The following is a 26,092-nucleotide window of genomic DNA, read 5'->3' as shown; positions in this document are numbered from 1 at the left end:
TTAAGCAAGTGTTCATACATGAAAACAATCTTCTACTGATAAAGAATATCACCCAACCTTACTACAGCATCAGAAGCACTGAACATGCCCACAGGATAAAGGTTTTCTGCTGCTTGATAATGTTCTGCATCGCACTGAAGGCATCTGTGCAGGAAAATGTCAGTGTTCATGAGAAAAATACTCATTTTAGGATCCATAACACGTTTATGCATAAGAAAAACACACTCAGTTTCCCAGAGAAAACATCCATACTTGACCCTTGAGAGAATATAAATATTATTTTGTTTTGCAGGTGGGAGAAATTTAAATGTTTTGCCTGACTACGAACATTTTCATGACCATTTTATCAGGCTTAGCCATACTCACACCACAGAATTGTTTTTTTTGAGGGGTATATACTTTTAACAAGACCATTCTATTATTTTTATACGAGAATTGCCTTTAGATATTTAAAAGAAAGTCCGAGTGAAGTATTCTGCACACGTCTTTCAATTCAACACACCAAACGATAGTAATTCTCTAAAAAACACCAAGAGGATATTTTTAAGTCAGACAATAGATGCAAACTTACTCGACTCAGATGCTGGTACGTCCTTTGCCTTCTCATTCCCTGAAGCAAAACTCCTGCCTGCCTCCCTACTCTCCCTTAGAAGACCTTCCCTTTTTCATTACATGTTCTGTTCAAGAGTCTTAAACATTAATTAAGCCTAACAGTCTTCAGGGATGGTAGCACAGCTATAAAAAGGTTTCTGAATCGAGTGGCTACTGAAGGAACTGGCATCTGATCAAATTTTCAAGAGTTATACTTCCTGCTTTATGAATAAATGAAGGAATTATCAGTTTTTGAAAGTCTCCAGCACTATATTAGCTCTTGGTGCCTCATGTACAAATTAACAGCCCTATTTTATGTATTCAGCATCTAAGGCATTAGATGGGGATAAACTTAAGGGGATACTCGTAGCAAAACTACTAAAGAACCCAATCCCGTACCTTAGCCAGAAGATTGTAGTTCTTCAATCTTTTTTTTTTTTTTGCTATATATATTTATATATTTGGCAAGAAATTAAAAGGTGACTGAAATACTAAAAGATAATTCTATATCTTCTACACACTACAGTGTCTTAGTGATGAATATTTTTAATCAGGGACAGCTTCTCAATCGCAGGTTAGCCTGGAAGACCCATTAATTTGTTCCAGTTAATTTCAAGCACAGATTTCTGAGAAGCTCTATGAATTAAGTACATTTTTTCTGAAGACCAGGGCACATTACCAGTAACTAAAAGAATTAAAGACTCTAGCATTAACTAATAAACTCATGATATTTCAGTATTTATTATGTGGTCAAGTCAGCCCAAAATCCCAAAGATGCTCAGAGGGCTTCAGAAAGTCAACCGTAACAGGGTCACTACTATACAGGAGCATCTAGTCACTCCTCCTATTAGAAGAGGATGCTTGAGGCAGGAAGACTGGGGAAAAACTTTCTGGGCATTCCTAACTAATCTATACATAGTATAAAAGTATAACTAAATCTAATATGACAAGAACGAAAGGCCTTATAAGGATTACCAGAGCTACCATAGATTTTACACGTGTATCTTGCAATTTTAAAGCAGTTGCCTTCAAGGAGACAAACCCTTCAGGGAAGCTGCACTGAATTCTTCTGATCAGCCCTTTTATATCAAATAACTATACAGTTTTGTGATTTTTCTCTTCGTAATAGTCATAATACTGAAGAAACCAACACTTTCAGAAGTGTAACTACAGGAGAAAAACACTGAATACTTACATACAAACGACATACATCAGAACTTAACATTTCTAACCTAGCCAAATTTCAGTATCCTGTGACTTAGGGAAAAAAAAATCCCACTGAAATAAATAACCTCAGAAGTTATCTTGCAAATTTGAACACAGCAGCTTCAAACCATCTGAAATTATTCTGCATGCAGACACTGTTGAAAAACACAACTACATCTTTCCTTGGTCAGAAAGAAACTTTTGCAGAGAGTGACAGAGTGCAAAGAGCTTACAGAGCAAACCTATACTGTGCTTAAACTCTCTATTAAACATACATGAAGCCAAACAGAGGAACTGTCTTCTCCTCATCTTGCTCTGCTAAGGAAGTGCACTGCAGCACCAAGGTTCAGCTCCAGGCTTCCCCTTTTCCCGGGCACAGCTGGGACGCAGCACCCCTCCCCTGCTCCACTTACCACAGCATTAATGAGCTTTGCAAAACTGGCTTCTTATAACAAATGCAACATTGCAGTTTTCCACTGAGAACTGTTGCTTGCTCACTCTACCGTAACTACAAGGAAAGCCCATTTCTGCAATCTAGAGGCGGCACCCGTGGGTATGATTGGTAGCAGGAAAAGCACTTAAAAGGACTTGCCCTTTTCCCATGAAAACCTCAAGTAACAATGTAATACCATCCTTCCATAGATATTTCATTGCTGCCCAAGAAGATAAGGTACAGACTGCTCATTTAGTGTTTCTAGACAAAAGAGCTGCCCTCCTAAGGGCACTGCACCTAAAGTCAGTGACTAAGAAAGCCCAGCAGTATTTTTCTGTTCGCTTCCATATTAGGTACCAACACAAGGATGGGCAACTTCCCTAACCTAACAAGCTCCACATTAAAATATATTAGTAAGACACAGCAGGAAGGCAAATACCACACATCCCCAACCATCAAGGGAGTAAATTCAGGGAATATTCCCCAACCATGAGATAGTCATGTATCTACAGGTCTTATAGCTTCTGCCACACAAAGGAGCTGGGTAAGGGCATCACCACACTGCCTGCACCCTAACGGCCCAGCTGCCTGCCGTCCAGCTACTTCCAAAGCTTTGTATTTTACCCTCAGCAAGCCAATTGTCATTTAACAGCGGAACAGGGCATGCCTTATGGCTCTCCTGGATTTGAAAGTGGGTCTGGCCATGACAGCACTCCCCTGACACCCCGGGGCTTTGCTGGAGCACCTTGTGTGCCTCCAGGCAAGATCTCTCCCTGCATGGGAATGCAGACTTCCATGCTGGAAGAAACAGGCACATCAGCTTCTGAAGCAGCAGGTTGGTTTTATTTGGACAATGCCAGAACAAGAAGACTCTGCAAGCCAGAGCTCTGTATCTCACACCTTCAGCTTGCAGGAGAGCCACTCCCTTAGATATCCTCTCAAACCGTCTCTGTCCCCTCCTCCTCCACCCTCCTCTCACTCTGCCTCTTCAGATGGCAGAATTTGGGGAGCTGTGTTCTGGGGCAGGTATCCCCATCATCTCCAGCCCAAGTAGCTCCTTGTCTCTTTGATTCCCAGTTTGCAGAGAAACGCCAGTTACAGGTGGCCATCCCAGCTGGGCACAGTTCCATGACATCTTTAACCCAACCTCCTTGTGCTGCTGTACGCCCTAACGTGACCACGCTGAACGTGAAGCTACATCAGAACATAATCTTCAGCACTTCAGAGGCACTTCAGTTGTGAGCCTGCTGGCAGTTGTGCAGCACTTGCAGACTCGCTTCTCCTGTGTCTGAGATTTGCAGCTACCCAGAAACTCCACATCAGCACAGACCCATTGCCAGTGACATGATCTACTTCTGATAAGGGACCTGTGTTTGAGTTGCTTGTGAGTGGCATATGGCTCATGAGCCACTTTAACCCCTGGGGTTAAAGAGCATATTTAAAAAAAAAAAAAAAAAAAAAAGACAGGGAAGGTGTCTCAGACCTATTAAGTACTAAAACTAGAGCCATTCCCTGGTGACAGCAGGGTGAAAAATGATATTTCAAAGTAGAAACACATTTTCACAGTAGTGCTAAAGAACAAAAATGGAAGAAGGCATCCTTTATAAAGATTTCACTGAAGTGTCCTCATTAAAAAGGGATAAATAGTACCAGTGTGTAATCATTAAGATCATCCAATATATTTGAGTCCCTAACACTCAATTATATTTACTGAGACTCCAGAAACTACCATAAACAGTTTGAGAGAATGTAGCATCTGCTACTTCTAAGATGAGTCATGGTAGGAAATTCCCCTAGATTTTCTAGGAACCATTTAGGCAGCCAATGATTGAAGCAGTGATCTGACTAGGTATGCACCCACACAAATGAGAAGATATAACTTCTATCAATAAATTCACATTATATTTGACATACCAATTGCAGATTTCAAATAAGAGATTACAATTAGAAAAATTACTTTGGGAAAATACTCCCTGGTTTAATTTGAATGTAACATAAATTTTGTCAAGATACATTAAAGGACAGAAACCAATTTAAATAAATGGAATTAATTTGAGAATATTTTGAAAGAGGAAGGTAAATATACAACAGAACTTCAATACTCCGTGGCACTCGCCTGCATTTTCAAGTGCTGCATCATTAACTGTAAAATCTCTGACCACATCTGTCCCTCCCCGAACTTTAATCTCAGCTCCCCACCCCCAGCTTCTGTTTAATCTAAAATTACAAAGGATCAAATTCCTTCCCACCTTCCAATTTCTCTCCATTCCAAAATACTACACTAGAAATGCCTTATTTTCTACAGGCATACTCCTTCCCCCCGTCCCCAGATAGCCTCTATCATGGAGACAGTTTGCATTTACTCGGCTGACAGCTAGATCCTTCACACTGCAGAGCCGGTTCATTCTGTTCCTTCCCTCAGATGCTTGACAGTCCCACAAAAACCTCTCAGAGGATACATCCACAGCAGCAGCAGCTGCCTCTAGATTGGCCTCAGGAATAAACCCTGATCTGTCCTGAACTTAAAAACATCCTGGTTATATTCACCTCTCTTACTTTCCAGTCTGCCACTACTTGCTATAAGAGAGGGTTCACGATGTGCAAAATATAAATTTACTTGAGGCCTTGGTTTGGGGTTGGTCAGTCAGAACAATACAGATTTTAAGAGTCAGGTCAAAATACCAGATGACCTTTTAATGAAGGAATGCAAATTCACTGACAACACAGAATTAGTTTCTACTTCAGTAGGTACTGAGGAGATGAGTCTTTTGCTAGGCACAAATTTAAGAGCCAAACTAAACTTTTACAAAGTTATTTCATATTGTTTTGACCAATTTCAACATTCTTACTCCATAGTCAATACAGCTGCAAGGAAACTGGGAGGATGCAGGAATTCTATGAAGATTCATAGAGTCTTGGAGCATCAGCTGTGTAGTTCAAGGTATGATACATTTTTGGGTTTGACTTCTAATCTGATAACAAGAGCTCAAACATCTGTGTGCAAGTAGCAAACTAATAACACTTCCAGATAAGCACTCAGGCTCCTAGAATTACTGAATAGTAGTAGTCTCACCTTCAGAGAGTACAAGATGGCCTTCTTGAATTACCGGGACTCTTGATAAAAATCCAGTAGGACAAAAGAGAAATTCCACCTCACTTTTGAATACCTGAAAGTTACATCCTCATCTATCAATGGAGTGAACTTAAATCCACCACAAACCAGCAACACCCTATCCCATGAGGTTGAACTACATGGAAAGACAGTTGCTTACACAAGACCACTGACACAGAATAAAATTCACTATTTTTCACCATGAAAGTGCTGGCAAAGAGTTACAAGGCCCAGCATTTGAATACAAAAAATGATTTGCTATCCCAATAACAGTCCATAAGGAGGAGTCTGGTCTTACTGAATTAATTCCCAGATTCATACAGGCTCCCTGTACAACCACGGACCAGTCATTAGCTCTTTTAAGGCAAGACACTTTCTGTAAAATGAGACACCACCCCATTTATCTGCAATATTTATACTGACAATGAATTTCTCCAAGCATGAACTTAAATAGATAATCCTGCATAGTTTAGCTAAATGTGGCACTACATTTGAATAGTCTTTAATGCTATTGTAATAAATTAGCAGTAGCATGTCAACAAGGACAGAGATAACTACTAATACTTAGTACTTGACAGTTGACAAGTACGTAATTACCACAGCAGCATTGTAAGGAGAAGTGTATGAGCAAGTTCAAAGCAGCAACTGGAAACTTTCGCTTCATTACAGAAGTTGCTTATTCTGAAATCAGTGGCATAAGCAGGTCTGCTGTATCAAGTGATAAAGCTGACTGTAACAACACACGGTTTTCCCCAGCACCCACAGAACCCTGTTGGCAGCATCAGACATAACCTAAGATGATTTTATTCTTTTTCCAGCCATTGAATTTTCTTTAAAAAAATGATCAGGGGATTTTCAGATATTGCCTGATGTAAAGTAGCTGGAATTCTTTGCAAATAGTTATAATAAATTAAGGGTTTGTGCTGAAGTACCAGCTGGTAGCAACAAAGTAAGGCACAGACCTGCACTGCAGCAACCTATAGATGGTTTTAGTTCTGAAGAGTATCAATTTTATCAGTATTTCTTCTCTTTTCAGATGTCATTTCACCTTTAATTACAAAGCAGCATTCATTCAATCCCAAAGCAGAATCAAAAGATTCCAACACAATCATATTAATATATCCAATATCTTGTTTCTAGCTGCAATCAGTGCTACGTAGATGAGATGAAGATACACAATTTTAATATTTTAACCAAAACTTCTACATATGTAAATCCATCCAAATCCCAGGTCCCTCCTGCCTTCCAAAAAATGCAAATCCGAACTCCCTGAAGCAAAAGGAAAGTGCATTAGATGGGCAGGCCTATGCATACAATGGCAAAAGTCTGCCCTACCATATTTTAAGTTATGCTACAGGAAGCACTATTGAAACATGAAACAAAACAAATTTGTCAAACAGATCTCTGTGAGTCTGAAGAAAAGCTCATAGGGAGCTGTTCCAGGAAATCTGCTCAGCAAAATAGCCATCACATTTTTTCTAGTAATGTATCAACTGTGCATATGAGTTTGTATTAGTACAAGAAGCATGTGTGATTTAAGCACAATTATGTATATAAGGTATGCTTGCACCACTCTGCCTTATTTCCTTCTCTATAAAGAATAAAACTGTGGCTTCTAGTTAGTTTAACTGTTTGATGGAGGAACATACACCACCACTGCTCCCCTCACAAGAAGTACATGAACTGATTTTCCAGAACTGAGCAGCTTTACGATTCAGCAGCATCTCCAAACAGTAAGGACTGCCAGGCACATGATGGCAGTCATCGCCAGATGTTTCACCTGAAGAACATCTGCAGAATCCATGCAGGATCTGGTTGCCCCATTTTAATTTTCAGCTGACAGTGCTCACAAAGCACAGCATCCCTGAGGTGCCCTTACAGGATGCAGAAAGAGCTCAGCATTAAACTGTTTTCAGTATAACACTGTGCACCCATAATTCTAGGCTAAATTACACTAAAATACATCAGGAATCTCAAACAGCAGCTCTACATTCACCTAGCCTGGATGAAGGGAGAATCCAAAGATGTTACCTGTGCTGGTATTGGATCAATAAGTAGATTTAAACCGGCCTTTTCCACCAAGTATGATTCAGCTACACTACTATACACAGGTCGAACATGTACAGCTTCAAAATGCTTCTTGGAAAAACCCCTGAAGTATGTTTGCATAAATTCTTCAGCTGAAAGACCACCAACTCTCAGCACTGCATCATTCATACCTCCGGTCAACAGCTGAATATAAGCATTGGCATTTTATAACAGTGTTTTAAAAAACATTTCGTGTACATTATTGCTATATGAGTGTTACTCAGGAAGACAGGACCATTTCCATGGCATGTTAAGAATAACACAGCAGGCAGTCATTTCACAGCTTGCCATGTGTATATTTATGAACCAACCACTACACTGTAAATATAACCAGTGACTTTTATGCCTGTAGCATGTAAAACAGCTTCCAAGCCTGCAACTGAAATGTCAGTATTAAAAATTAGTACATGTGCTGAGCAGAGGAAGTCCCACCACTACGCAAGAGCAGAACTATTAGAGTATTTTGTCACCAAAGATGGGCCAATACCCTAGAAGCAGTAAGGGAAGTACAAGCAGCAAGGTCATTTTGTGTCCGAATGATTAAGACATTTAACCATTTATTTCATTTCTATCATCACAATAATTTTACAGCCCTTTCAATCACACATTCAACACAAAGACTAAGAGAAAAAGAATCCAAGTACGTACCCTGAAGAGCAGCACTCCAAACACAGACTCTGAGAGCACCCTAATCCTCCCATCCTATCACCCACTGCCAGAAGAGGCTGAACTTTCTCAGTAAGTGAGATAAATTAACAGACCAAACAAACACGAAGTGCCCTGTAAATCTCAAAGGGTAACCCAAGACAAATGCTAAACAAACCTGGTAGATTTTAGAGGCTACACAGAAACTAAAAGTGTCCTTCAAAAGTCTGTACTATCTTCCAAAACAGGGACAGACAGAGCACAAGCACTTTAAGGATGAGGAACAAGATGATCAACACACAAAGAGAAGTACATCAAATTCACCTGAAGCACATTTTTAACAGCCAATCAAAATATACCGTAATTTACAGGCCTGTAAATGTTCTAATGCTCAGAAGCTATTCAACCATATTCCACAGCAAAATTCTGATTGGTTTCTGGTATGCAGTTGTCCTTAGAAGTTTTGGGGGGGTTGGGATCTGGGTTTAAGTCAGTCCCAACCCAGACAGCAGAGCTTCTTAACTATTTGCTTTAAGTTACATGCTTCAGCAGATAGATTTGGCAGCCTTATATATGGGTTCAAGATTTCCATCTGAACCACCAGAGGTTTCTTGATTCAATTCAGCAAATGCATCATCTGGCATGTAATTTAGGAGGAAGGATAAAATTTGGAAGCTGCTTCTGAAAACAGTGGAATATGCCCAGATTACTATATAAAGATTCTGGAAAAGTTACAAGGAATTTAGCTACTGTTACATATACTTCTGCCTCTACTGGCCTGGAAATGCCTCTTAGCCCTGTACTTCCTTCCAGAGTTGGTTTACACAACCAGTTATTGGAAGCCTTTACCATCAGGTCCTTCTTATTTAATATCAGACACTGTAGATGCAACGCAGCTTCTTAGGCAGAAAATGTGGAAGAGCCACATTTTTGCAATGTGGAAGAACATATTTGCAAAGGTAGACTGAGCCCAACATGCGCTCGGTGAATGAAATGGTCTTTGGGGAAAGAAAAAGACAGTGAGAGCAGCAGATCCTTCAAGATCAACATAAGAGATGTTCCAGTAGTAGAAGAAAAACTGATATCTAGGATACACCTGCTGACAGAGGAAACCTTGCTCTAGATTAGAAGTCTTCAGACTTTCACAGCCAAACTGAGTCAGCATGAGACAGTTAAAAGCAGTATAAAAATAATTTCAAAACACATTGTTTAAGAGTGAGGACAGAAACTATATGCCCTGGTACCCCAGTATGGCAGTGTTTCACTGTCACGACAGCAACACACTGTTTATTAAACATTACCCTGAGCCATATCTACCTCTGCTCTTTCACTCCCAAAATTATAGCAGGGTACCTTCCCCTGCACACAGAAAGCTTTTCATCTCTTCTGATCATTGCTGGTTTTAAGAGCTGTTGTGACAGGTCAGCAGATACATACAGTACTTAAACTCCAAATCCTGTTTACTAGCTTTTCTGAAATGAGCTGATGGTTTCACAGCTATTCCCAACAAAGAGCAGCAACACAATTCGTGCAGCTGGCAGTCTAACCAAAGACCAGAAAACAACTCAGGATCCCCAGGCTCGCTCCTGTTACCAGGGGCTGAAGGATACTATCCGGTGCAGAAAAAAACATGCGTGCACCACTGCTGCTTGTGTGGTACTTACCATGGCAGGCAGAAGGCTTCCATTTACGAAAAACCTCCTTAATTTTCCTTAAGAAATCCTGGAATAAACACTATTAATGCTGCAGCAAGTGCACATTGCTCTGCACTCGACTTGGGCATTACTGATTTTTGGTAGCCTTTAATGGCATCTAATACAGGGGGAAGAGGCAGGGAGCCAGGAAAACATTGCTGTATGCGTTTAGAAAACTTGTTATTTTTAACAGTGCATTTTAAGATCAGTAACCCTGAAGCAAAATAGTTAGAACATTTTCTTCCATTGGTGTTCTGATAGCACACCAAGAGCTTTCAGAGGGTGGATATTTTAGGCCAGTGCAGCAAAACAGACTGATCCCAGGAAGGAAAGCTCACCCACTGTGGCAAAAGTCAACATAGGAAGGGTGAGTTTATTCATCCATTATGCTGAAGAGCTTAAAATGGAAATATCCTATATGTCTCTCTTCAGGCCAGGATGAGCAACCGAACAAAAATGAATCACTACTGCAGCAAATGACTGGAAAACACACTGATGGAGACTGATGGTATCTTTTGCCTTGCCCTCTTAACCATGAAAAAGTCCTTATGACCACACTGTTACATGTTTTTGCAAGGAGGGAACAAAAGCAAATCCTTTCTTTTTACTCTTTTTCTTCTAATGAAGCTTCTGCATTCCTCCACCTAGAGAGGCTGATCTATAAGGTCTCAACTTTCCCTGCAGTCCCTGCTATGCTTATATTCCTAGATATGGATACATGATTGCAAAAATCAACAGCAGATAGAGACGCCTGTGAAATGCATCACACCCAGCCCTACAGCTTTGGAGGTTTAAAAAAACTTAAACACTTAATGAATAAAATTGGGGTGAAGAAGTCATCTATGTCTAGCACATTTTGGTATGAAAAAAATTTCTTCAAAATAATTACTGACATCTTCACTTACCAAACATTCTGATAAAAAAAAAAAAAAAAAAAAAAATCACATTCACAATGAGATAGAAGCTAAAAATAACCAGCCAGCTGCAATTCCCACCTTCTGCGGCTAGGCAGAAGTGCTTAGTTCTCCCCCTCCCCAAGCACACATACGCTCACTTCCTTCTTCATTGCAACATCAGAAGCTGAACTTGATGCTAACAAGCCACAAAGTCCTGCTCAGAATTTAAAGTCACGCCCCAGTAATTACATAAAATAAGGTCTCAGCACAAGTGGTTAAAAAAAAATAAAAAAATTAAAAATCAATTTACGCAATTTCAATTTTGCTTTTAATTCCAAAATATTTTTACTGGTCGTAAAACAGAAGAGCAATTTTCATTTCTGAGGTTTGCTCCCTCCACCCAGATGTCTCAATTTTATTTTTTTTTTAAATCTCACTGTAGAACATCAGCATGTTCATTTGTCTTGCCATTATGGAAACAGTGGGATCAAACACCCCCTGAACATGCAACCTTCTAAGGAGAAGGTTTTAGGTGTATTTGATCTTGACTTTTTGTACATAAAACATAAAGGAAGATAGTGATAGTGAGTGAAGGAGAAAAAACAAAGGAAACCTAGGATAATGTGAAACTCAGTTGCACAGATGTCCCACGCAAAATGTGGTCCTGGACATCAGAGTAATATACAAAACCAGCAACGACCCTTGCAAGCTTCCAGTAAAAATGCAACATGTTCTCCTTTGACCTGCCCCCTGTAACAAAGAAGCAGCGCACACAAATTCATGAGTAGGAAAATCTCTCTATCTTGCATTCAGTTTTTCCCCTGAGAAGACAGAATAAATCACATGACAGTTATTCAAAAAATGTCATGTTCTTCTGGTACCCTGACACTTAAAAAGACCAACCAAAACCCCACTAAGACCAGGAGGGTGGCTCTAGGTCATTTAGCTCATATTAACCCACCTCCAGAGGGAATTCTACCTGTTGGGCACAGCAGCCTGGGCAGGGCGTGCCACATACCCAAATAGTAACCAAAATCTTCCTTATTGCTTATAAATGCATCTCCCCGACCACCAGTTAACCACCAAAGTACAAAAGCCTGGTTTTAAGTACCCTGTTTTTGAAAAAACAAAACAAACCAACCACCACAACTCCTCCTAGTTACTTGCCCCGACCAGGACAGACCCCTGGTGAGTGGAAGGACACACATCTGTTTCATTACTCAGGCTGAGCTTTGTAACAGTTTTCTCAAATCAATCCTCAACTGGGGGGAGGCAGATTCCACCCTACATCCCCTTCTACTAATATTAGCAGCAAACACTTGTGGTTCTGTGATGTTAACAGTCAGCACTAGGAAGTTCCTTCTGCCAGGCACCCAAGATGAGAGCGATAACACTTCGCATACAAAATCTTACCATCTCCTACACAGCTCTTGAGCGGCAGGAATACAAAAGCACAGGATACTGAGGGAGTTTCATCCAGACACTCAGCGTGTGGAACCGTGCAGGAGTTCTCCATTTATGAATGATGACACAAATTAAGCTGTCCTTTTTGTTTAAGGCAACCGGGAAGACAGAGATCATACATACAAAAGTTCTTTGACTTCCTCTCTATACACCCTAGAGACTCTTACCCACAACTTCAGTGACAGCAGCTGCAAATGCTTGTTGGATGGGGAGGCCCTGCCACCAGAAGCCAAATGTTCTTTAACTGAGATGTTTTTTTCTTTACACGTTCACCACAAATTCCCTGGATGGCTTTGGAAACCAGGTGGGCTTAGCAGTGCTCGGAAAGATTTCTGTTGTGCGGTACTGCTTCACTAAGCTAAAGATCCTTCTAAAGATAAAAGCAAACAAACAGAAACTTTCCTCATTTGTATTAATGAAACAGTCTATTTGAAGAAAATTAATATGCATTGGTGCTTCCTTTTCTAACTTTAGGTTCGTGGTTATATACTGCAAGTAATTCTCTCACTTCAGGAACAAATAGGACTTAATATTAAAGAAATAACTTTTCACCTTCACGTGATTCCTGTCATATGGTGCCATGACCTGACATTTTTAAAAGTTACTATATACCCAAAGTATGAAATAAAACTTTGTTTGGCAATACCTGTTTGCTTACACCTCATCATCTTCTAGTCAATATTCTCAGTGCCTATGAGACAAGCATTCTGCTTGGGATTTTCCCCCACTTCTTAAGGCAGGGATATTTTTCTATGTATAAAACACTGAACAACTAACACAGCAAATACCATCAGCCTTTCAAAAAAATCTCTTGTTTATATCACATATCTGAACACAAAATCATTTAAAAAAACAAAACAAAAAAAAAGCAGGTGCAAGTAATATAAAGCACCAAACTTGGGTTTCCTAAAAAAGCACTTCAGAAAACAAGGTAAAATACAGTGAAAGGAGGGCATGTTAATTCTGATTCAAGTCCCCCCCCGCACTTTGCAGCCCAAGACAACACAAATGCTTCTAAAACACAGAAAACTGAAAGTGAAACTTGTTAAGTTAAACTCATTAAGTTAAACTCAACAGTGATACAGGTTTGGAGATTTTTTTGCTGTGTTTGTTGGTTTTTTTTTTTTTTTTTTTTTTAATTAAGATACCTCACACTATAATTTAGCAGTACTGCCCCTACTTCCCTATGGGGATGGTTCTACCTTCCAGCCCCATCCTCATTCCCCGTCTGTCTGTTCCTACCCCCAGACCACTGGCTTTGCTACAAATGGTTATTTTGCAGCTGGACCAGTTTCCTAATCTGTATCATATTCTGATAGCAAAAAGGTTTGTGCCAACACAACTCAGTGGGAGAAAGGAGAGGCTAGAGTGACAGCTAGTTTTAATTCAGCAGTAACAGCTTAAAATTCATGTTAATTTACAGACTTATGATTTAAAATTCACAATCAATTTCATGCTCCCAACCCCCTGATGATCCCTACCTTCTCAAGCTCTGTGTTTCGATAGAAATCTGAGTTTGTATTTTCCTTTCAGTCAATACATTTCAACCTGTTCAGACACAGAAAACAGCTTACATATATAATCACAGAGATGAAACTCCAAAGACAAGAATGTCTGGGTTTAGACCTCAGTTGTCAAGGCTATATATGGACTTTCAAGTGCATGAGCATGGCACTGATGAATTTTAAAAAAGTTAATAAAGTTTAATAAACTATCATTGCTAATGACTGGCAAGATTATTTAATTTTGGAAAAAACTCTGATAACCCAGTCTTTCCTAAAATGTGTTCTTCTCCTTTTCTTGTATAGTTGCATGTTATAACACTGGCCAGAAGGGATAAAATTCTGACATATTTTATAAACATACTATCAAATGAATTTTATAAACCACAACATGAGCATTTACACAAAAGTTTCAAAAGACAACCTGAGCTTGAAGATCACCAAATCTTAAGAGGTTCTTAATATTTGGTTTACATCTTTTAATACTAAGTACTAAAATTTCAGTTGGCTAATACTTTTTTTTATGTCTTGTTCAATTTGCAACGTGAAAAATATGGCAGATTAAAAGTTAGTCAGATATACAGGAAAAATTCAGCTGAATATATAGTATTTCTTTTGGCAAGAAGGTGCTAAGGGCTCACTAGTGGCAGAATAAGTAATCATCATGATGTTAAACTGCCAAAATTCACTTAGGCTACGGCATGACCTGCATGCAAAATCAGCCGTGAAATAGAAATGAAGTGCTCAAGGCAGACTCAAACATTAATGCACATGCTCTAGTTCTACTCCAGAGCACCGCAGCACTCCAGTATTGCAGCAGGCTGTATCTACCCAGGGTAATTGAAGGTGAAGCCAGGAACAGCTACTATCATAGCTTCAGCTCTTAAGGCTCCTTAATGAATGGTCTAACAATACCAAGGCTTAACCAGTTCTCTCACTGTGAGGGCCTTAACCATAATAAGCCCCTTGAACATTCCTATAGTGTTTTCCAAAGATCTCACAGCATGAGGCTACTAACTGTGTTCTCATAGCCTTGTGAGGCAGGTATTAGTCAACTTTTTTTTTTTTCATTTAAATACAGATAAAAAACTGAAGCAAAAAGCTAGCAAACGACTTCCCTGTGGATACAGAGCTGACTAGTGGCATACAGAATCCAGATCTTCCAGATTCCAGCCCTGTCATCAGCCAAAAGGCCATCATTATGAAGAAAGAAATTAGTCTGGTCTTATAAATAGCATTTGAATATAAGCCTTCCCAAAATATTTGCAAGGAGTTGACCTTAAACACCAGCAGAGCTGCACTGGTAGCCCGGGGCTCCAGTCACCAGCTTGCATGTCAGCAGAGAGGGCTTCTTGTCCCTCTGCCTCTCTGGATGTCTCCAGAGCCTGGATCCAACACAAATTGTGTAACAGATCAGACCACAATCTCGTTCGATCACCTCTGGCTGGTTTGGGCTCAGCATATCGAGAAACAGTAAGTCTGCTCAAAAATACAGAAGATGTTCTAAAATACTCAGGTAGCCAGGAAGAAGAAAATAAACAAGCCTTAGTCAGCAACTTTCTGCTACTTTATTCTAAGGCATTGAATATCATGGTCAGACTGGCAAATCTGAAATGTAGAAAACATCCCCAACACACCTGAAATTTAGAGCACTTCAGTTATTATTCAGTCAGCCTTTAGGATTTGAACTGCTCCTACTGTATATCACACATTTACTTGCAGTTTCTGCAGCTCTCAAATGCAGAAGTATATTTTGATTCATGTCATGTTCATACGGTTCCACAAAGAACAAGGTCCCTTCCTGGACTACAGCTTCCAACACCTGTAGCAGGCAAAATACTAAGCCCAATACTGATTTTGTAACAAAAAAGCCTCTCATGTCTGCTTCTGTAAGAGTCTAACTTCATTTGAAATTATATACTTTCTGGTAAGACAACCCTAAACCACAAAGTTGAAAATTGCAAAAGCAGAGTTAAAGAAAATAAAAATAAGACTTCGTGTAGTAAAAAAGTCATTCCAGTAGTTACTCATTGATTCTGGTTGTAGATACCTGCACTACTACCTCCCACCCGCCTGGGCCATCATCAGGTGCTGAACACACAACCTTTACAACCATAACAGGAGCTTTTAGTCTATGGGAAGAGCTGAAAATTAAAAGCTTGTTATCTTCCATGGGGATCCTGCACAGAGAAAAGACACCACACAGAAATGCACACAAGAAATTTTGAGAAATAACTGCCAGAGTGGAACAAGTTGGGACAATTTTTATTTCTGTTCCTCACTTTAGGAGTAAAATGTGGTTACAGGCAGAAGAGCCATAAAATCCTCCTAGTTTTGGGTGTCTCCTTCCAAAATGACAAAAATCTCATGATTATGAAAACATGAGCCTCTAACACCTCAGCTAAAGGCTCACGTCTCTTAATGCAAAAGCAGCAGCAGAGTCAAAATTCACTGCATTCTCCACAGGATGACAAAACTCATTGCATTAGTATGCATTAAAGCACCGCCTGACTGTGGCAAAGAGGATGAGACCTGACTCTTAACAGAGACTGTTTCCATCCCAGCTCACATTTAGGTCTCAATTATCTTATCTACTCTGCCACTCGCATACTTTCCAGATAAGAAATGTTTTTCCCCTCTTTTGAAAGAAGCTTAGAGTTAAAACTGAAACCACAACCAATGTCAAAATTAAAAATATTACAAATTAAAATTTATTTGAGGCTAATACTTATTTAAAAATATTCTCTGTGCAGGTTAAAACCAGGAACTAGAGTTATTTGACATTCTAAGTTTTAATAATAGTAATATGTTCTGAAAGTGGAAAGGGAGTAATTTCTTGCCTTCAGCTTATTCATATGGTTTAGGACACCAATCAGTTCATCTGAAGTTGAGAAACTGCTGGAGAGTTGGGAGGGGGGAAAAAAAAGTCTGTTTTCCAATCTATGACTAAGAATGAGGCAAGCGAAGGGAGGATCTAAGATCCTGAAGGCGATGGTAACAAGAGGTCATTAGTTAATTCCCTCCATGATAGATACTACTTCCTTTTATTAAATAACATCGTTTTTTAATGATGTCAAATCATTTTTTTCCTTAAGGATACAGCATAAACTTTACCTGAACCTGTCAAAAAAGCAGAAACACACAAGAAACCCTGAACTGAAAGGCAGATTGTCATAAACCAAGTAAGAAGTAAACAAGACTTCGGATTTTTATGCAAAAAATTTACAAAGTTGCAAGAGCATACTTTCTTACAGATACTATGTATCTCTGGCCTAATGAAAGCAGTACCAAATTTGGCATAAAGTCTGGTTTAACCAATACTTTACTGTTTACAAATAAATTAGAGTCAAGTTTTTCATTAGAAAAAAAGACAAACACAAACACCATTCTAAGGTTTAAATGAAGATTCCCCCTTACTGCTTAAACAATTTCTGAAAAAGCTTAATCAAAGTACTCTTATGACCAACTATTTATTATCTATGTCACTACAACACCTGTGAGCTTCAGTTACACTGCAGTAAACTACAATGCCACACCAGAAGTGATTTCTGCTCTGAAGAGACTGTAATAATGTGAAAGATGAATGGTTAAGAAACACAGAAGAGCACAAGGAAATACATGACTGGAATTTATGTTCCCTGTAACTGCAGTTTAGTACACTTTCCCCCGTGCACTGGCAGGAGCAAGGTGTACATTTTCTTCCTCCATCCACCTCACCAAATAAACCTCTCCAGAAGTCATGTAAAGAAAAAAAGAAACCCAAAACACAGAAATAAGGTGGTTTGGCCAGTAAAACTGGAAGAAAACTATATATTTACACATTCTTAATACTTCTACTTCCCAAATAAGTCACAAAGGATTTCCATTTTTAAGTTGTCATCCCATAGAGCGAGACTGAACCCTAAAAAAAATAAATATCCCTCTGTTTGGCTAAAAGGCTAGGTGAACTGTCAAGGCAATACATTCAAAGCTGTTTTAGACAGTCTTTAAAAAAAAAAAAAAAATCTCATCTCCTTTAACAAAAAAACCAGTGAGTTCATATATTCACTCCAGTGCAGCGGGCACATACACAACTTTTGGAAGAGTGCTGTTTTCACTTAAAGGAATTCTTTGAAAATTTACCACTACAACACAGTAGTGCATCCAATATAAACCAGCAGCCAGAGCTATTTACAAAGATTTCTGCTCAGTGTTAGACTAAAAATCCAAACTCTCTTTGCTGTGTAATAAATCAGTGCTCTGCGTTTAACAATTTTCAGTGGTACCATATGCTACGTAGTCCCATATGTTCCATTACAAGGAAGAAAAACATCATCTCAACATGAATCATCAGCGACTATATTCTTGTAAATCTGGCTTAAACACAACATTCAAGGGCAACCCTAAATAAATCTGCTCAATTTCATGCCAGATTCTGTGCAACAGAATCGCAGATCAGTTACTTAAAATTAAGGAAAAAAAAAAAAAAAGTTTTAATGTAGGAAGCAAGCACATTATTTGCATCTCTCCAGAAGCAGACTCACTATGCACAAAATTTGGCACACATTCATCAAGTCCAATCTAATAAAGACATCCTGCTCATAAAATGATAACAGTATCTGGTAATCATAACACCTTTCATCCTAAACTGCTTAACATATGTGAAAATACATAGACTACATACAAGATTCATTCCTTCCAGTGCTGAAAAACAGTTACTCTGGAACATGGCATCTGCCATGTTCTGCATCACAGTAATTCTGGAGAATTGTGAGAATTCTGGAGTAATTGTGAGAAAAGTAACAAACCCATGTATGCATTTTAGTCTCTAGGGAAATGCAGTAGGCAGTGTGCAGTCTCCTAGATGGGAGTTTATCCAGGACTTTGGGGTTAACATCTCCACTCTTAAAGCGACAATTTCTTAGATTAAGTACAAACAGCTTTCTCCCTCTTCCCAGTGACAGTGCAACCTGCAGCACACTGCTTGTACCGAAGCAGTCATGAAGGCCTGAAAACATGGCACACCAAGGTCACTGTTTGCCCTCCTTTTGAGCAATTACTCCATGTCTCAGGTAACCCAGTATCATAATTACCAGAGTGACAGCAGAAGGGGGTGCAAAGTGGGGGGAACTAACTACTTGAAAACTTTAAAGGCAACCTGATGAAGATTAGTTCATCTGAATGAGCTTTGCCCAACAAACCCTCAGATCCAACCATGTCTAATTTTAATAATATTCAGAAAGACAGACTGAAATTAATACACTGAACAAACTGTGAGACTGTACTTATTTGAAAGCCTTCTGTAGTTCAGTAGGAAGGCATGCAACTGCGTGTTCCCACATAAATATTGGTTTCATTAAATTCGAAATAAACCAGAGTCCATTTTGACCTAATACTCAGGGTGGGGGAAAAAATAGTAATTACATCAACATCAAGCTATTACCTGTTCAAGGGCATAAGTGCTTACTTCATTAACAACTCAGACAAACTTGTTTTGTAAGCTCCCTATATTAAATTTGAAATTTCCCTGCCCTTACAAATTAAACTAACAATTTCTTATACAAAGGGAAAGTCCAGCAAGACAACACAAACACAAGTATATAAACAAGAAAACTTCCAAACTGTTCAAATCAAACGGATTCTTTGCCATCCTCAATAAGAACAAGTTTACCCAAGCCACCTAGACAACCTAATTCCAACAATTTCTTTGAATTCACTTAAACAACTTATTTAAAAAAAAAAAAACAAAAAAAAACCAAAACCAAAACAAACTAACAGTACTCCACATTTGTTCAATCTGAGAGCAAAACCTACTAACCTTTACAAACATCTATTTTTCACATTTCCAACATGAAGTAAAAACTAAATACCCATTATATCATTCTATAGAATAAGGACAACATGTCACATTAGAAGCATTGCTCTTTAACACTGTGAAGTGGGGCTTTATAAAGATTCAACAGAAGCTGCCACAGTATCATAAATAACTACGAGGGAACTTGGATTTCCAACATCCTTCAGTAGCTCAGGAGATGGATGACCACACCCAATTAATTTACTTTAATTTCTATTTCAACTTTCCTCCTCATTAGTTAAGAACTGAGGTGCACATAGATTACAATTCTTGGCATACAATATCAATGATGATTTTAAGTGGTGCTCGCTTTGTGTGCTGTAATACAGTCAGCAGATCAGAATGAAAAGTCAGAATGTGCGCTACCTATATAAAAACAGGAAGAGAGATTTCCTTCTTTTTACACAAAATATCTAAGGAACCCTAGATTTATCAGCTCAATACTTTTTAAAATATGTTTCACTCAAATTAAAAGAAACCTACCATAGTGATTTCACACAGCAATAACAAGACAGTGTCAGGAAAACTTACTGAGCTACCCTTGACAGAACTAATGAACAAGCAGGCACAATGCAATTGCATAATGTTTATTACACAGCACTAAGCCAAAGGCAATCAAATCATTCTGGTTTAATCAATGGCCTTCAAATAAGGAAGTAGTTTGAAAATAATAAGCATAAAATAAAACACTCTTTTGGGTTTAGTACTTTGATTTTTTTTTTCTGTTGTTTAAAGCACATCTATTAAAAAATCTGAGCATATGCTGAATTTTATAAAAAACTACTTGAATCTCTTTGATACCAAAATTGCACTTTTATCAGACTCAGTTTACTGTAAATGCTGTGACTGAACCATAGAGAGGTTCTGTTAAAAAAATCGGAACTCTGTCTTAAAATAAAAAAAAATCTGTTTTCTATTTAAAAACATTAACCTTAGACACAGGATTTTTCCTGTAAAATCAACAAATAAAATTGAAAGTGTTCCACAAACACCTCCTCCCCTGCCACTTCTCATAACTGGAATGTTGTAGCATTTCACCAGGCTGCAGAACAACCTGGAACAAAAACCTGTAAATGGAGAAAACAACTCATCTGTGTTCCTGGTCCAAACTTGCTGACCCCACCCTTTGTGCAACAAACTTCACTGACACTGCTACCCCTCTTCTCCCCAGCCACACAGTTTCCTGAACAGCCCGTCTCAGCCCAGCAAACTCCAGGCTAGCTACATACAAACAGGGTTTTCTCTTACTGGCAAGACAGCAGATTAGTCTGACGGGACAGAGCCCAGTTCTGTTGAAAGACCGCCCCATCCTGCAACACGTTATCAAAAATAAATTTAACAGCAAACGTCCATATTTAGAATGCATATAAGTAGAAATATCTTATCTTTAAAAGTCTGACATGCAAGGATCTTTTTTAGCGGAAAAGGAATTTAACAAAGCAAAAGGGAAGTGCAGAGAATCACTGTAATACATGTACAGAAGAATTAGTTCACAATCTGAAAACTCTCATATTGGGAAGGAAGATGGAAACAACCTAGCTCAAGTTTTCTCAAATCAGATGCCAGAGAGTTATATGATGAGTTACAGAGTAAATAAGAAATCTTGATTTGACAAAACCTGAAAAAACTATACATTAATGTGGATATGAACAGTCTGCAGCCTCACTGTGAATGTTTAAAATAATTAAATTGTCAGATATTTGTATGACTTTCAATGTTAAAACAGAGTTTGTGTACAGGTATTTACATTGAAAACACTCCCTGTATTGTTACATTACTCCCTGAAAGCTCAGAATTAGCTAGCTAGAAGAAGGAATACAGTTTTAAAGACATAAACAGAGAGGAACAAGCATGGCATATTCTTTCACTCTACAAACAATCCATTATCAATGTAGAAATACCCACGCATGTTCTCTAATAAATCTAGTACAAGATACATCAAACTAATGACCACTAACAAAATAAGCTCCATCAATCTAAGCCTTGTAGCATTCTAAACATTTGTTAAAAATATGTAAGCAGACCTTGGAAAACAGATTGGAGCCCACTTATCCTCACCCAAACATGAGCACCGTAAACTGCGGTCAACAGTCCCATACCCCTGCTGCGCTCTTACCCAGTTAACTTTTAATCGCGCTGCGTACCACAGAACAGCTTCTGCAGTAGGAGAGGAGCGTCCCTCATCGATCTGTAACCCTGAACTGCTTTCATCTTCTTTAGGTCACTATCCCATAAGGTGGATGATGTGATTTTGAAATCTTCTGGGACAGAAAGCAGACCTGAGCACAGTTCTCCCCCAGCCTGGGCAAGTCCTGTTCGGAGGCTTCGGCACGGCGGGGAGGCCGTACCAGCACCACCTGTTTTGCTGTTTTTAAGCAAACATGGCAGCTGCCACTAGACTGTGTGCTGAGCCCGAGCACTCCACACACCTACGGGATTCAGCGTTCAACTGCTGGAACACAATCCTGTGGAGGACACCCCGGTCGCGGAGAGCAAATCCGGCACCGAGCTGCTCCGAGCTGCCCAGGCTGAGTAAGTGACCAAGGTCCTGGATGCTATCAGGGCTACTCAGTGGCTACTAAATTTTAGAAGTATCATAGTTATAGGATTAGCGAATTAATTCCACTTACATTTCTGGAAGAAAAAAAAAAAAAAAAAAAAAAAAAAAAGAAGACAACACAAGGAGATATACATATATATATATATATATAAAATTAAATTCTAAGGGCTTTGTACTTGCCTAGTGTCCTCCTTCTTTCTCCTTCCCACGCAAATATGAGTACTGCTAGATGACATTCAGCACCTACAGTAAATCATTTCTTGATGTCATTAAAAGGACCAATACATCTGCTAAGACCAGACCTACGTAATTACTTCCAACTCAGTTTAAAGAAAGCAGGCAGTTACCGAGCTCCCCTTTTCACTTGAATTTCACTAGGCCAGTACTAATGCTGTTCATATTACTTGCTCAGAAACAGATCTGAGGGGTAAACTGAATGGACAAACGCCGTTTATATGAGCTGTGTCAGTGTCCCTAGCTTGCAGGTGGAGGAAACGCAGTCACTTTCCCTCCTCTCTTTACTCTCCCACCGAGGCACTTCCCTCCTCCGCAGGTTACTGAGATGCTCCGTAGCTGCTGTCCTGTAGCTCTAACTTTCCACAGAGCTCCTCGACCACGGCCAGCAAACTCGGGACAGCTCACCACGCAAGGGACTTGCGTGTCACATATCCTTCAAGAACCACACCGAGCTGCGGGGAAGCTGCTTCCCCGCTCCATCCCCTGCCCCTTCAGCGGGCACTCCCAGCACCGCAGCCAGCCGGGGAGGGGGTGAGGGGGCTCGCAGACCCTCCCGCACCCCCTGACCTGAAGCCCGGAGACAGCTGCCCCGGCCTCGAGCAGCCCCGGGAGAGCGGAGGGGCGGGCCCCACCGCGGGCGCGTCTCTGGGGCGCTTCGCCCTGGGGCGCCCCCGGGACACCGACACCCACACCCCAGCCCGACACCGAGCACCCCACGCCACTGGGGCGGCCAGAAAGTGCTTTTTTAGCCCTCCCCCCCCCCCAAATCGCTGCCCCCGCCCCAGCGGGACCCGCCTGTCAGAGGCGAAGCCGCCGCGCGCGCGCCCCCTCAGCCGGTGCCCGCCGCCGCCGCCGCCGCCTCGCCTCCCGCCCCCGCGCCTCACCTGGTGCCGGCCGGCGGCAGCGGGACACGTCCGCGGGGCCTGGGAGGAGGGAAGGACAGTGTCCGCCGGCCCGTCCCCGTCCCCGCCGCTTCCTGCCACGGCCCCGCCGCCGCCCGAGGTGCGGCTCTCCCGACCAGGCGCGGCCAAGCGCTCGGCAATCGGCTCCACGGCCTGCCCGCCGCGAGCGGGCGGGAGGGAGGGAGGGGAGCGACTAGGCAGGCATCGGCACTCGGCTACGCATCCCGGCGGCTCAGGCCAGGTAGCGGAGCGGATCTGCCTCGTCGATCCCAATCTCCTTCCCCCGAAGCATCGGCGCTCGATTCAGCCGCCTGCGCGGTCCCGCGGTCCGGGAGCCGCCGTTAACGGCGGGACGGGGATTCCCCTCAGAAGCGCTGGAGGGGGGGGGCGGTCGGGGACGGCTCCTCAGGGCCTGGGGTGGGGGGCCCATAGCGGGTTCAGGTGTGTGAGGAGGGGTGTGTTAGGGCCTGCAGCGGCCTCAGGTGTGTGAGGGGCCGGGGCCCGGCCTGCAGTAGCCTCAGGTGAGTGAGAGGGCGGTGTCCGGGCCCGGGTAAAAAGCAGCGCTGAGGCTATAAGTACCTGCTGTCAGGGTTGGGGGAGCATTGATAGTGACTGTGTGTTCTGGGGTAGGTCATTGTAGGAAGAGATTACTGGTAAAAAAAAAAAAAAAAAGCAAGAAGATCTGGTGTAACAGAGGTGTGCTTTAAGGAGGAAAGGCCACAGAGGAGAAGAAGGAACTTTAGAAGTGGTTAAGAGGTCTGGATTCAGAAGAGCTCAGAGCAGAGACAGGTTAGGGTGGTTTTATGCTGTTTCTGCCATACTGTGTGGTTCCTTACAGCCTCTGAATCCAGAGGCAAACATTCCTTTATCATTGTAGGGGCTCACAGGGGCTTATTCTTTGATAGGGTTTTTTTATTACTTTTTTGCTAAACAAAACGGAAGGAACATAGCTTTACCTTCTGCCAGTGCTTCATACAACCTCATTCTAATAACTTCTTTCTGATAGCTGTTTTCCTCGTGGGCTTTCTTCTAGGATGATTGTCTTACAGCCCTTTGAAACTAAAGGTACAGAAACTTGAAAGCTCTGTGTTCCAGGCTAAGGGTGTTGGTATGCATGCTGTTCTTCAGAGGCCAATGTACTATATTACAGGTTTTCTCATTGCAGTCATCTAATTCATACAATAAATGGGTTGCCACGATATGTGTTTATAAGCTGAGCTTCGTGACCTTTTTTCTCTGTTTCTTACAAATGAAAAGAAAAACAGTGAGCATGACTTCTGTGTTAGCTGCTCTGTGAATAGCTAATGTTGACAAAGCAGGAGGCAGAAATCGTTCATCAAACTGTATGAATGTATATAAACCAATAAGTGAGTTGTGATGAGTAAAACAGCTTTGTTCAAAACTTGAGCCAAGAACAGTAACTTGGCAGAGAAGTTTGAACTTTCCTTGATAGCTCTTTGGGGTGTAGACTGTTAAGAATCTGTGTTTGTAAGGGGAACATGGCATTCCTAAAAGCTGAACCTCCTCCCTTGGGTTCCCACTGAATGCCTGAGAGATGACAGTAGAGGGTGTCTCCAGAAGGCTAATATTAAACGTGAGGAATTAGTATGGAGGGAGCAACAGCAAGTGAGATTGCAGTTTTGACCACAGAATGAGCTAAAAAATTTTGCATCAGCAGCTGCATGCAATTTCTTACCCATTGGCTGCACACAGCACCTTCCGTTCAAAGGGTTCTTACATGCCCTCATATTAGTAAATGCACCTGCCTTTTGTGTGATGTGTGAAAGACAGGCTGCTCTTAAAGGATAAATGGGCTCCAGACAAAGTGCTGAGGCAGTGTAATGCAGAATAAATTAACCTTGGCAGGGCAGCCTTGGTTAAGGCACGCTTGCTATCCACAGGGGTGTGAACCAGGCTTGCAGAGGAACTGTTGGGCTAAATATGTGGATAGAGGAAAGAGGTGCAGACAGGAAATGGGGGAAAATAGTGTTTATAAAGCTTTAAGGGGGCTCTGATCAGCTCTGAGAATGGGCTTGAGGCAGTCCCATCTCTGTTTTTAACTTTGTGACTGTATGGCTTTGGGAAGGTTATTTGAACAACTCGAGCCAGGTCTGCAGGGAGAGGACAAACACGCGGGCGCTGGGTGCAGCATGGGCACCCAGTGAGCTCATGGGATGTGGCACCACACCCTTTCCTGTTCGCCCTGTGCCCACAGGCAGCCCTGCCAGCCACGGCTGCCCGGGGTGAGGAGAAAGGCAAAAGGCTCGCTTTCCAAGATACTGATAATCCCTAGCACCCCACATGCTTGGCAACAGAGGGGTGACGAGCAGCTCTGGGATTGTCTCCCCCATGCAACCAGTCAGATGCCCTCAAATGGCATGCTGGGCTCTGGCAACTGCTCTCAATAGTGTTGACTTTAAGCTGTGTCTCAGCCTCATCTCCTGTCAAAGGTAATATTTACTTATGTAGAAAGGTATCGGGCATACTTTGCATGGGTGTTCCGAGTTAAAAATTGTCAGTCAGGGCAAACAGATCTTTGGGGTGAACTACAGGAAAGCAAAGTGCGTACGCTGCATTATTACAATTCTTTTCAGAACAAAGAGTGTGACCTGGTGCTCCTCTCGGCTGCTGAATGCCCGGTTCAGCGAGTTTGAAAAAGCGCTGTGGTGTCTTTTGAGTTCAGTCCTCCTTTAGATAAAACCTATTTCCTTTCCCTGGGTGAGATGTTTATAGTATGTCAGTGAGTCACTAAATTGTACATTTGAGGAATGCACCTCACAGCTGTTAAGAGTTTACTGTGGCTCTGCTGGAGGCAGTGAGACTAATTAGTTCTTCCCTGGTGACTTAGAGTTGCAGAAAAGGGCTAAATGAGATATTTAGCCAAAACTATCAATGGGAAGCATTTTAATATGGAACGGGATCCTGTTTT

At 41.1% G+C, this 26,092-nt stretch overlaps 1 protein-coding gene across 1 annotated transcript in view; it reads right to left on the bottom strand.

Moving 5' to 3' along the window:
- TAOK3 (TAO kinase 3) overlaps positions 1–23,378 on the bottom strand; it is a 95,826-nt gene extending 72,448 nt beyond the window's left edge. Inside the window, exon 1 of the mRNA XM_042805731.1 lies at positions 23,146–23,378. The gene's annotated coding sequence lies outside the window, so the exon portion shown is untranslated. The remainder of the gene's footprint in view (positions 1–23,145) is intronic.
- Between the last annotated feature and the right edge of the window lie 2,714 nt (positions 23,379–26,092).

This window comes from Tyto alba, unplaced genomic scaffold (genome assembly GCF_018691265.1).
Source record: "Tyto alba isolate M040663 unplaced genomic scaffold, T.alba_DEE_v4.0 Super-Scaffold_44, whole genome shotgun sequence".
Taxonomy (NCBI): domain Eukaryota; kingdom Metazoa; phylum Chordata; class Aves; order Strigiformes; family Tytonidae; genus Tyto; species Tyto alba.
The sequence above is the reverse complement of the archived record's forward strand: the minus strand, read 5'-3'. Positions and strand labels throughout refer to the sequence as shown.